We start from the raw sequence: 12431 nt of genomic DNA, 5'->3' as shown, positions 1-12431 counted from the left end.
GTAGACTAATGATCTGTCATGTAATATTATCAAAATATTTTCCATTCCCACATTGCCTTTATTCCTTTAAGTCATAAAAGAGTAGGCTGCATTTTCTCAAGAAGGAGAGTGGGGAAAGGCATTATTTAGGAATAAAAACTCAATGAATTTTCTGTAATGTACATTTAATTTTCAAATATACTGGGCGTCCTCAGTGTGAATAGGATGAAGCCCACTAATTCTGAACTAACTGGTGCTGCTATTTCAAGTAAGGTAGCATTGCATTAATATTGAACGACTGCTCCAGTGCAAAATTCCATTTATTTTTCATACAAAATATATGTAAAATATTCCCTTTTGCTTCTTTTAAGTCTAGATTGTTGAATGTACTACATATTTCTAGTAAGAGAATATTTTCTCCTCTGTATATTCCTAAAAGTGCTATGCCAAAATACTACTGAACTCAGATTTTGTGTTCATCGCCACAGGAATAGTTGTGATTTGTACAGGAATGTGAAACTGGGAGACAGAATTATTGTCATAAGAACTAGGAGATCGGGACTTTAGTTTTAACTCTGCCTCTAATTTTCGGGTTGACTTTGGGAAGGTCACTTAATCATCTAGGAATTTGTCTGTTCTTTGGTAAAAAGTATTACAAGATTTATTTTTTTTAATTTGTTATACCTTAAAAATTACATTGCATAGATGTTTAAATTGTCACCAAGTCCAATGCACTCTCATTTCTCCTCTAGACTATAAGGGTAATCTTCTAATTGATTTCTGCTTGGTATGCAGGTCCCCTCCATTCCTTTATTTCCATACTGCAATGGAATGAGGTTTCAAATATAAATCAGATCATGTCACTCCTCTGCTTTCCATTGCACTTAAAATCCAAACTCTTTATTGTAGCCTATAAAACCCTATAGGGACTGTCCTCCAGACTTTGACTTGTTTCATTTTCTCTATTTCAGACACATTCCTGTTCCCCAAACACAAAAGCTAACTCTTCCTTTTGGCCTTAGCAAGTGCTCTTTCCTCAACCTGAAACACTTTCCTGAGATTCTTACAAGATTGACTTTTAGTTATTTAGGACTCAGTTCAAATATCACCTCGCCAGAGAGGCCTTCCCTAATGTCCTCTTTAGAAAATGCCACCTGCCTGACCCTAAAACTCTTCATTACAGAACCCTGTCCATTTCCTTCTGAGAACTGTGCCACACTATAATTAATGTTTTTGTTTGTTGACTTGAATAATGCCTGTCTGCCCCACTAGAATAGACATTTCTGGTAAGCCAATCTGGCTTGTTTATTAATGTATCAGCAGTGCCTAGAAGGGTGTATGGCAGAAAGTAAGTGCTCAATAAATGTTTGTTGAACTAATTAATTTTACCTTTTAGTATTGCTTTCATTTATACAGAAAAGAATGTAAATCAGTTTTATTTTGAATTTAAAAAATGCAGCTGTTGCCCTCAACAGGTGGATCAGTTGGTTGGAGGGTCATCCCATGCACAAAAGGTTGCAGGTTCGGTTCCCCATCAAGGCACATACCTAGGTTGCAGGTTCTATCCCCTATCCTGATGCATATGGGAAGCAATTGATGGATGTTTCCCTCACATATCAATGTTTCTCTCTCTCTCTCTCTCTCTCTCTCTCTCTCTCAATAAAAAAAGATCCTGGGTTTAGGATTAAAAAATGTTTTTTAAAATGCAGTTCTTGTCATTAAAAAAATCAACACTTCAAAATTAACATTCCTAGTCATAATGTGCATTATTGATGTTTTTAGCTGCAAGTCTTATCACCTGAATGCTGCTCATTTCAATTTGCTATTCAGAAAAAAATGAACACTGCATTTTGGACTAGTGGAGATTTAAAGCATATACTAAAATGATATAAACTTTAGTAGAACAAAATTTGCATTTATAGTAAATCACTAATGATATGCCATGTGTTTTTCCTAACTGTGCCCATAATTCATTGTCTCTAAAATATTTACACTTTTCTAATCTCTTAATAATATTTCATTTTGTAATGATAAGAAAAAATGGCATTGAAACTGATTCCCTTCCTATATTCAATGTGCTGTGATAAACTTTAAAAAAGGTATCCTGCTGTTCAACTGCTTTACAAATAAAGTCTAGACCTGGCCGGTGAGGCTCAGTTGGTTGGGCATCCTACCGTGCACGAAAAGGTTGCCCATTCGATTCTCAATCAGGGCACATGCCCATTGGGGGTGTGTAGGAGACAGCTGATAGATGTTTGGCTGTCACATCAATGTTTCTCTCTCTTCTCTCTCTCTCTCTCTCTCTCTCCCTCTCGCTCCCTTTTTCTCTCTCTAAAAATCATTTTTTTTAAAGAGTGAGATTCTACTGAAGTTTGTGGCAAATAGCAATGATGAACATGCTAAAACAAACAAACGAACTCTAGATCTGGTGGCACAGCTCCAAGCTGTCCATAGTGAAGGCAATACAACTGTTGGACTGGATGTGAAGAAAGGTAATATTGGCTATATGTCAATACTGTGTATAAAAGAAAGTTCCCAAGTAAAGTGAAAAGTTCTTCTGAGTGCATCTGAAGCAGCAGAGGTGATTCTATGTGTGGACAACATCACCAAAGATGCACCAAGGAAACGTGCCCCGAACACCACCACTGTTAAGCATTCCTATATGCTGTTAAACTACGGACTAATTCATAGCACAGTCATTGGAAAGACTTAGACTTCTTTATTTTTAATTTAAATTCTTTATTGTTTAAAGTATTACCTATGTCTCCCTTTTCTCCCATTAACCTTTCCCTGGCCACTCTCACCCCCAGCACATGCCCTCAACCCGCTTACTGTCTGTGTCCATTGGTTATGTTTATACACATGCATACAAGTCATTTGGTTGATCTCTTACCCCCCACCCACACTCACCCCTGGCTTCCCTCTGAGGTTTAACAGTCTGTTCGATGCTTCTGTGTCTCTGGATCTATTTTTGTTCATTATATTCCACAAATGAATGAGATCATGTGATATTTTTCTTTCTCCAACTGGCTTATTTTGCTTTGCATAATGCTCTCCAGGTCCATCCATGCTGTTGCAAATGGTAGGAGCTCCTTCCTTTTTACAGCAGCATAGTATTCCATTGTGTAGATGTACCACAGTTTTCTAATCCACTCATCTGTTGATGGCCACTTAGGCTTTTTCCAAATCTTGGCTATTGTAAATTGTGCTGCTATGAACATAGGGGTGCATATATCCTTTCTGACTGGTGTTTTGGGTTTCTTGGGATATATTCCTAGAAGTGGGATTACAGGGTCAAATGGGAGTTCCATTTTTAATTTTTTTAGGAAACTCCATAATGTTTTCCACAGTGGCTGCACCAGTCTGCATTCCCACCAGCAGTATATGAGCGTTCCTTTTTCTCCACAACTTCGCCAACACTTGTCCTTTATCAATTTGTTAATGATAGCTATTCGGACATGTGTGAGATGGTACCTCATTGTAGTTTTGATTTGCATCTTTCAGATTAGTGACTTTGAGCATGTTTTCATATGTCTCTTGTTCTCCTTAGTTTCCATTGTCCTAGGAGCTATATTGCTAAAGATATTGCTCTGACATATGTCTGCTATTTTGCTGCCTATGGATTCTTCTAAGATTTTTATGGTTTCCTGTCTTGCGTTTAAGTCCTTTATCCATTTTGAGTTCATTTTTGTGTATGGTATAAGTTGGTTATCTAGTTTTATTTTTTTGCATATATCTGTCCAATTTTCCAAACAACATTTATTGAAGAGACTGTCTGGACTCCATTGTATGCTCTTGCCTCCTTTATCAAATTTTAATTGAGCATACTGACTCAGGTCGATTTCTGGGCTCTCCGTTTTGTTCCATTAGTCTATATGTCTGTTCTTGTGCCAGTACCAAGCAGTTTTGAGAACAGTGGCTTTGTAATATAGCCTTATTACTGGTATTGTGATCCCTCTAACATTCTTCTTCTTTCTCAGGATTGCTGCAGCTATTCGGGGTCTTTTATTATTCCATATGAATTTTTAGAGAGTTTGTGCTAGGTCTGTGAAATATGCCGTTGGTATTTTAATGGGGATTTCATTACATCTAGAGATTGCTCTGAGTAGTATGCACATTTTAATGATGTTGATTCTACCAATCCATGAACATGGTATGTTCTTCCATTTGTTTATGTCTTCCTCTTTCTCTTTTTTCAACATCCTGTAGTTTTCTGAGTACAGGTCTTTTACCTCCTTAGTGAAGTTTACTCCTAGGTACCTTAATTTTTTTGTGTGACAATGGTAAATAGGATTTTTTTTTTCGTTTCTCTTTCTGTGAGTTCATTATTGGTGTATAAAAAGGCCATGAATTTCTTGGTGTTAATATTGTATCCTGCTACATTGCCGAATTCATTTATTAAGTCTAGTAGTTTTTTGATGGAGTCGTTAGGGTTTTCTATGTACAATTTCATGTCATCTGCAAATAATAATGGTTTTACTTCTTCTTTTCCAATTTGGATGCCTTTTATTTCTTCTTCTTGTCTGATCGCTATGGCTAGCACTTCCAGTGCTATGTTGAACAGAAGTGGAGAAATGGTTTTAATTTTCGCCCATTGAGTATGAGGTTGGCTGAAGGTTTGTCAAAAAAGGCTTTTATGTTGAGGTATGATTCCTCTATTCCCACTTTGCTCAGAGTTTATCAAGAAAGGGTGTTGGATTTTGTCAAATGCTTTTCTGAATCAATTGATGATTATGTGATTTTTGTCTCTCAATTTGTTTATGTAACATATAATATTTATTGATTTGTGGATATTACGGTATACCAGCCTTGCATCCCTGGAATAAACCCCACTTGGTCATGGTGTGTGATCTTTCTAATGTAATGCTGGACTCAATTTGCTAGAATTTTTGAGGATTTTAGCATCTAAGTTCATCAGGGATATTGGCCTGTAAGTCTCTTTCTTTGTAGTGTCTTTATCTGGATTCAGAATTAGTGCCTTTCTCTTGAATTTTTTGGAATAGTCTGAGGAGGATGGGTTTTAGTTCTTATTTGAATGTTTGGTAATACTCCCTTATGAAGCTATCTGGACCATGGCTTTTGTTTGCTGGAAGATTTTTGATTACTGCTTCAATTTCATCAGTAGTTATCAGCCTATTCATGTTGTTTGATTCTTCCTGATTGAGTTTTGAATGATTGTATTTTTCTAGGAATATGTCACTTTCATCTAGGTTGTTCAGTTGGTTGGAGTACAGTTGTTCGTAGTATTTTTTTTTTTTACAATCCTTTGTATGTCTGTGGGGTTGGCTCTTATTTCACTTCTTTCATTTGTAATTTTGTTTACTTGGGTCCTCTCTCTTTGTTTCTTGGTGAGCCTGGCTAGAGGTTTAACAATCTTGTTTATCCTTTTAAAGGATAAGCTCTTTGTTTTATTGATCGTTTGTATTGTTTATTTGGTCTGTATGTCATTTATTTACACTCTGATCTTTATCATTTCCTTCCTTCTGCTTACTCTGTGCTTTTGTTGTTGCTCTATTTATAATTCTTTAAATTGGAGGGTTAGATAATTTATTACCAGTTTTTCTTGTTTTTTTGAGGTAGGCCTGTAGAGCTGTGTACTTCCCTCTCAGGACTGCTTTCACCTGTCCCATAGATTGTGGATCATTGTGTTTTCATTGTCATTTGTTTCCAGGATGCTTTTTATTTCTTCTTTGATCTCTTTGGTAACCCAATCATTGTTTAATAGCATGCTATTTAGCCTCTAAGTAGTTTTTTCCATTGTTTTTATTGTAGTTGATTTCTAATTTTATGCCATTGTGATCTGAGAAAATGCTTGATATGACTTCTATCTTCTTGAGTTTGAAGATAATTAGCCTGTGTCCTAATATGTGGTCTATCTCTGAAAATGTCCTATGTGCACTCAAGAAGAATGTATAATCCATTGATTTGGGGTGAATTTTTGAAAGGTGTCAATTAATTCCATCTGATCTAGCAAGTCTTTTAAAATTGCTGTTTCTTTTTTTATTGATTTCAGAGGGTAAGGGAGAGGGATAGAGAGTTAGAAACATTGATGAGAGAGAAACATTGATCAGCTGCCTCCTACACACCTCCTACTGGGGATGTACCTGCAACCAAGGTACATGCCCTTGACCGGAATCAAACCTGGGACCTTAAGTCCACAGGCTGACACTCTATCCACTGAGCCAAACCGGTTAGGGCTACCCTATGTCTTTTGGTTGGAGTACTTAATCCATTTACGTTTAAGGTTATTATTGATAGGTACTTGTTTGTTGCCATTTTTATTCTTTATGCCTGTGTGCCTTCTCCCCTTTCTGTTTATTATTTTTACAACAATCCCTTTAGCATTTCTTGTATTGCTGTCTTGGTGGTCATAAACTCCCTTAGCCTTTTTTTTTTTTTTGTATGCAAAGCTTCTGATTTCACCTTCAATTTTGATTGATAGCCTTGCTGTATATAGTATTTGTGGATTCATCACTCTTGCTTTGAATCACTTTGTATACTTGATTCCATTCCTTTCTGGCCTGATGAGTTTCTGTTGAGAAATCATTTGATAGTCTAATGGGAGATCCCTTGTAGGTAACTTTCTGTCTCTTTCTTGCAGCCCTTAAGATTCTTTCTTTGTCATTAACATTTGTCATTGTAATTACGACATGTCGTGGTTGTGGGTCTTTTCGGGTTCATCTTCTTTGGGACTCTCTGTGCTTGTGTGACTTTTTCTTACCCAAATGAGGGAAGTTTTCTGTCATTATTTCTTCAAATAGGTTTTCTATTCCCTGCTCCTCTTCTTGACCTCCTGGCACGCCTATTATGCGGATGTTGCTTCGTTTCATGTCCCAGAACTTCCTTAAACTCTCCTCCTGCTTTTAGTTTTTTTGTTTTTATTCCAATTGCTGTTCAGATTGGGTGTGTTTTACTACCCTGTATTCTAATTCGCTGATTTGGTCCTCCTCTTCTTCTTGTCCACTCTTGAAACCTTCCATTGTGTTTTTAGTGCAGCTATATCACTTTTCATTAACTCTTGATTTTTACATATGTTGTTGACTTTCTCATCCAGCTGGTTTTGGAACTTTATGACCCTTACTCTGAATTCTTTCTCTGACATATTGCCTGCCCCCATTTCATTTAGTTTCTTTTCTAGCAATTCCTCCTTTTCTTTCCTTTGGGAGTTGTTTCTTTTTCTCCCAATTTTTGCTGTCACTTTCTGGCTCTGGTCACCCTGCTTGGGGGTCGAGAGTTTGAAGACCCTATCAGGCCAATAGTCTGGAGATCATTAGCCCAGTGGCTGAGTCTGCCTTGAGTCTCACATCATTAGTGTATATGCTCTGAGTTTTATCACCTTCTCCCACAGATCTGGTCCCACAGTTATCTGCTTCAGATGCTCGGAATGGCAGGAGTGCATGCACAGTTCCTCTGTTGTGTGATTCCCTGTGAGAACCCAGAGCCCTCTGGCATGCAATTCGCTGTGTGGCCCCAGCACCTGTGACAGGGTGGCACCATAAGTCCCTATGGCAGTGTACCTGCAGCACAGTCTTGTGGCCCCTGACTGGTACACTGGTTTTCTCTGAGTTTCCCTGGCAGTGCTCTTCTGTCACCCAGAGTGGGGCACATGCTGGGTTGCTCTGGGTAGCCCCTGCAGGTTTGTCCCAGGGGCCAGGGTGGAATGGGTGTGAGTTTCTCTGGGTTGCACAGCCCTCGCTTTCTTGTGGCCTGGAGTGAGGCATGGGTTGGGTTGCTCCAGTCTGCTCCTCTCTGGTGTGGAACAAGGGTGGGTTGCTCTGGGTTGCACAGTCCTTGCTCTCCTGTGGCCCTGAGTGAAGTGTGAGCTGGGTTGCTTTGTGTAGCCCTGGCAGGACTGTCCCAGGAGCCAGGATGGAGCAGCCATGGGTTTCTCTGTGTTTAACAGTCCACACTCTCCCTTAGCCTGGAGTGGGGTGCACACTGGGTTGCTCTGGGTTGCCCTGGAAGCAGGTCCAGTTGCTTGGTGCTCAGGGTGGAGTGGGTGCCAGATGGCTCCAGGTCAGGCTAGCAGCAAGTTCTGGACCTCATGGCAGGGGTGGGACACAGGGTTCCCCTTGGCTTGCACTCACTGCAGGGTCCTGGAGCCAGATACTGGAATGCTGAGTCCCTGTGGGCTGGTGAGGAGGCTTGGAACAGGAAGTCACTCTGGCAAGTGCTCCCTGCAGATGTCTGGGAGCCTGCCAGGAGTTACTGTGCCATGCACTGCCAGGGCGTGGTAGTGGTTCTAGGCAGCTTATGGATAGCAAGTGGCATTTTCTAGGCATCCTCTGCCCTTCCTTATTGAAAATTTCTCCTCAGCTGTTTATAATTTGTTAACTCAGGGTGGATGTTCTCCAATTTAGTTACTTTTCTGGCCTGGCCCCAGGAGGAGGTGTGCAACACTTCTGTCTATTCAGCCACCATTTTCAAATGATGCAAGACTTTGACTTCTTAAAGAAGACTGTGGAACTGAAGTTTATCTGTGGTTGTTATATCCTTAAGTTTAGACATTTACATGACCTTTTTTTAACATGGGTCTAATTTATTGGTTGTTTATTTTCCATAAAATTCTGTTGATTTAAAAGTCCATTTCTCATACTGTACATCAAGATAAAAATTTGAACAATTAACATAAATAAAAAATAAATAAATAAATAGACTCTAGGATAGAACTTGATTGCTGAGCATTTCTTGGAACCATATTATAGATGCCTTAGGACTATGTTATATATGTATAATAAAACATAACTACATTTTATTATATATAACTCAAATATATATATATATATGTATATATACATATATATAAAACAAAACATTGTATGCAGTTGTAAAAATGATGTTTATAAGCAATCTAAATTTATATTGAGGGAAAAAGTATTTGGGGGGGTTTTATTGTTGTTGCTTTTAGTTATTGATTTCTAATTTACTGAGATGTGGTAATAGAAAATGATCTGTGTGATATGGATTTTTAAATTTATTGAAAATTGTATTTCACAAAGGTTATATATGCACTTGAAAATAATGAGTGCACTTTGCTGGGCTTTATAAATGCTTATTAGATTAAGCAGATTAAGTTCATTCATTGTATTTTGAATTCTATATCTTTACAGATATTTCAGTGTTTTCTTTTTAAAAAATATATTTTTTTATTGATTTCAGAGAGGAAGGGAGAAGGAGAGAGAGATAGAAACATCAATGATGATAGAGAATCATTGATTGGCTGCCTCCTGCACACCCCCCACTGGGGATCAGGCCCACAACCCAGGCATGTGCCCTTGGCCAAAATCGAACTTGGGACCCTTCAATCCGCAGGCTGACGCTCTATCCACTGAGCCAAGCTGGCCAGGGCTCAATGTTTTCTTGATCAATCTTTTGTTATCAATGTTGCACTTATATTTATACATTTTAAGTCAGTTTCTTGTTAAAGAGACAAAGCATTTTACTTCAGAATGCTCTAAAATAGTGGTTCTCAAATTTAATGTGAAACAGTATCACCTGGAGCTCTTGGTAAACCATAGATCCCTACTCCCAAAGTAGTTGTGTGGTGAGGCCCACGAATTTGCAGTTCTAACACATTCCCAGGTGAAGCTGGTGCTGCTGGTCCAGCACTACACTTTGAGAAGCACTGCACTAAAACTGGAATTCATCCTGGTTGCTTATTAAAATCAACTTGGGGGAAGGGGGGGCAGCGGCTGTCATGGCTCAGTGGTTGAGTGTTGACCTATGATCAGGAGGTCACAGTTCCATTTCCAGTCAGAGCACATGCCCGGGTTGTGGACTCAGTTTCCAGTATGGGCCATGTGGAGGCAGCCAATCAATGATTCTCTCTCATCATTGCTGTTTCTAGCTCTCTTCCTCTCTGTAATCAATAATTTAAAAAAATAAAAAATAAACTGTGGGGATCTACAAAAGAAAAACAAAACAAAACAAAAGAACTAGTGTTTGGGTTTCAAACTTGACCAGAAATTTTAAGCATAGGACCCAGGCTCCAGTATTTTTTTTAAAAGATTCCCCAGGTTAATTAACTGTGTAGCAAGAGTTGAGAAGTGCTAATTTAAAATGAGTTTGAATCAAGCTGACTTCCACAATATGTGATTAATAATTCATTGATGACCAGTTTCTCCACACTTGATCACCTCTAATGTGACTAAAAATGTCCCCTAACCCGGCCCCTCTTGCCTGCATTCAAATTTTCTGGTATTTTTCAGTTACACAAACTTCACTGAATGACCATTGCACGTAAAACACTATATCAGGTTACTTAGTTTATACCTGTTTTTGTGTTCCTCTTTTACATAGTTCTTTTTCCTTATATCAATTAATTCATTATCACTTGAATAAAGATCATCATCACAAGAACAATAATAATGATAGTGTCAATTATGTATCAGGCACTGTTTTAAGTGGTTTATGTGCATTAGCTCATTTACTACATGTCTTAACAACCCTATCACATAGGAATTATTATTATCTCTATTATACAGATGAGGAAACTCAGGCAAACACAGTTTGAGTAAATAAATAGAAGTTGCCATGCTATTATAATAAGTGGCTAGACTATGAATTTAGATATACAGTCTGGTTTAAGCTACTAATAATCAGAAATCAAATCTGTAAAATTAGAGTCACTGAATAAAATATTCTGTTTATCCAAAAGTTAATTTGCAGGTTTGTTTATATCTTCCATTATTTATTTTAGTATTAATTCTTAGTGGAATATCATTTTATTTTTTTATTCCCAATTCCTTCTGGAGGAAAAGGGAGACCATTTTCAATCATAATCTGTATAAATCATGTCTTTTATTCTATACATTTGAACTGGTAACATAAGATTTATTTATCATCATCTGCATAAATCAATGAATTAATATATTCTTATGCAGTAATTTAGAAAACGTATTGCATGACAAATAACTTATTACACATATAGAGATCGTGTTGTGTAGGAAGCATTTTAACAAAAGTCTTTGGTTTGTATAAAATGCCCAGAATATTGCTAATCAGTACATGTCACAGTCAGCTGGAGATGCTATAAAAGAATAGCACAGACTGGGTGGCTTAAAAAACAGAAATTTATTTTTTCACAGTTCTGGAAACTAGAATCCAAGATCAAGGTGTCATCAAATTCGGTTTCTGATTAGAGCTCTCAAAGGTAACCTTCCCACTGTGTCCTCACGTGGTCTTTCCTCTGTGCATGGATGGGGAGAGAGAGCCCTAGTGTTTTGTTCTCTTCTTATAAGGACAACAGTCCTACCAGATTAGTGCCCCATCTTTCTAATCTCAATTAAACTTAATCACCTCCATTAAGAGCTTATTTCCAAATCAGTCATATTAAGGATTAGGGCTTCAACATATAAAATTGGAGGGATAAAATTCAATCCATGACAGTACCTAAAACTATTTTATTGTAAAAATATATTACATACATAAAAAGTTTGCATTCTAAAGACTTGAGAATAAAAATGGAACGAGTGACCATTTTGACATACAATAGCTTTTGATATGATTGTTTTCCTCCAGATCCAGATCTTAACTTTTAAAATAAAGTTTATATTACAAATCAAAAATCAGTTTATAATAACAGGTATAGAGCACAGTACAGTATAAAAGTTTATTGTGTTTTAAGTTACATTGGGTTTCTTTACACATTTACATAGAATACTCAAATTGAATAACTATTTGGGAAGAGTCAAATGCAAGTTTAGAGAAAATTAATGAATCAAAAATCCTCTGTAGTTCTTTGTTGTCAGATTATCCAATTTGTTTTTTGTGTTAATTTTTTAATTTTTACTTTTATTTTTCAATTACAGTTGCCATGCATTATTATCTTATATTAGTTTCAAGTATACCACATAGTGGTTAGACATTTATATAATTTATGAAGTGATCCCTCCAATAATTTTAGTACCCATCTGGCACCATACATAGTTATTACAATACTAGAGGCCCGGTGCACAAAAATTTGTGCACTCAGGGGCGGGGAGGTCCCTCAGCCCAGCCTGTGCCCTCTCACAGTCTGGGACCCCTCGGTGGATGACCATCTGCTGGCTGAGGCCTGCTCCCCAGGGGATTGGGCCTAAGCTGGCAATCAGACATCCCTCTGGCAGCCTGGCAACCATTGGGGGATGTCCACTTGCCAGCAGGGAGCAGACCTAAGCTGAAGTTGGACATCCTTAGCGCTGCTGAGGAGGCAGGAGAGGCTCCCACCACCACCGCTGTACTGGCAGCCATCAGCCTGACTTGTGCCTGAGCAGAGCTCCTCCATGTGGGAGCTCACTGACCACCAGAGGGCAGCTCCTGCATTGAGCATCTGCCCCCTGGTGGTCAGTGTGTGTCATAGTGACCAGTCATTCTCAGTCTTTCTGCTGTTAGGGTCAGTTTGCGTATTACCCTTTTCCTATATAGGATAGAGGCCTGGTGCACGGGTGGGGGCCGGCTGGTTTGCCCTGAAG

At 38.2% G+C, this 12431-nt stretch overlaps 1 pseudogene; it reads left to right on the top strand.

The window, feature by feature from the left end:
* Nucleotides 1–204: 204 nt before the first annotated feature.
* The window catches only part of LOC102240339, a 70281-nt pseudogene continuing 58054 nt past the window's right edge, over nucleotides 205–12431 (top strand).

Source organism: Myotis brandtii, unplaced genomic scaffold (assembly GCF_000412655.1).
Source record: "Myotis brandtii unplaced genomic scaffold, ASM41265v1 scaffold39, whole genome shotgun sequence".
Taxonomy (NCBI): Eukaryota; Metazoa; Chordata; class Mammalia; order Chiroptera; family Vespertilionidae; genus Myotis; species Myotis brandtii.
The sequence above is the reverse complement of the archived record's forward strand: the minus strand, read 5'-3'. Positions and strand labels throughout refer to the sequence as shown.